The sequence below is a fragment of the Octodon degus genome, unplaced genomic scaffold (assembly GCF_000260255.1).
Source record: "Octodon degus isolate 3935 unplaced genomic scaffold, OctDeg1.0 scaffold00313, whole genome shotgun sequence".
In the NCBI taxonomy this organism is placed as follows: Eukaryota; Metazoa; Chordata; class Mammalia; order Rodentia; family Octodontidae; genus Octodon; species Octodon degus.
In genome coordinates this window covers 1,474,893-1,475,761 of record NW_004524889.1, presented here as the reverse complement: position 1 = coordinate 1,475,761, position 869 = coordinate 1,474,893, and positions in this window count along the sequence as shown.

Genomic DNA, 869 nt, shown 5'->3' with positions numbered 1-869 from the left:
CCGAGGGGGTGGGAGAGGGTCCGGCCCAAGCTGCGCCTGGGCTGGGACTGTTCCCGCTGGTGCAGGTTAGCAGGAAGCTCTCCACACACTCACCGGACCTGGGCTAGGACTGGGTCTTGCTCCCTTAACTCTTGGGGAGGACAGTGGAGGTGAGAGGGCTTAATCACAGTTTGATCATCTCACCTAGCACAGATGAAATCCAGGAAAAGGTGCAAGCAGAGGCAGAACATTCTTACAAAGAAATCTCCAAGTTTTTCATGATGACAGTCATGTTGATTATATAGGGAAATCAAAGTTATTATTCTGTGTGTCCTCAACACTGTTTAAATAACAGCAGTCTGTTCTTGTTCCACTTGGTCATTTTCTGATAAAACTAATTTTTTTAAAGAAAAGGGTATATTGGTTTAGAAAGTATAAATTAAATAACTAAACAAAAATATTTTATTCAGACATAGTGAGGTTAAGATTCAGACACATAGTAAGGTTAAGCTTAACACCCTAGGTTGTAGGGTAATAACAATAAGCTTGTCTTCTGGATGGATAGCAACCTAAGTTTGCAAATGAAAATTAGAGAGAAAAGAGGGCCCCAAAGAAAGCCAATATTTTGGCCCTAGCCTTCGAAGGTCAATAAAGAGTCAGGACATATGAGAATTTGCACTGTAACGTCATGTAACTCTGTAGCGTTCCAAATTTTCTGATCAAGGAGATTATGGGGCCAAAGAGGAAAGGGACTGATGATGTAGAGTGTGCCTAAGGAGAGTTACATGGAGAGAAAACATTCTCTCAGGCTTTCACGGAGAACACATTGGCCAACAATGACCGTGACTGATCCACATGGCTGACATTGACAAAGGATCTACAATCTGAGG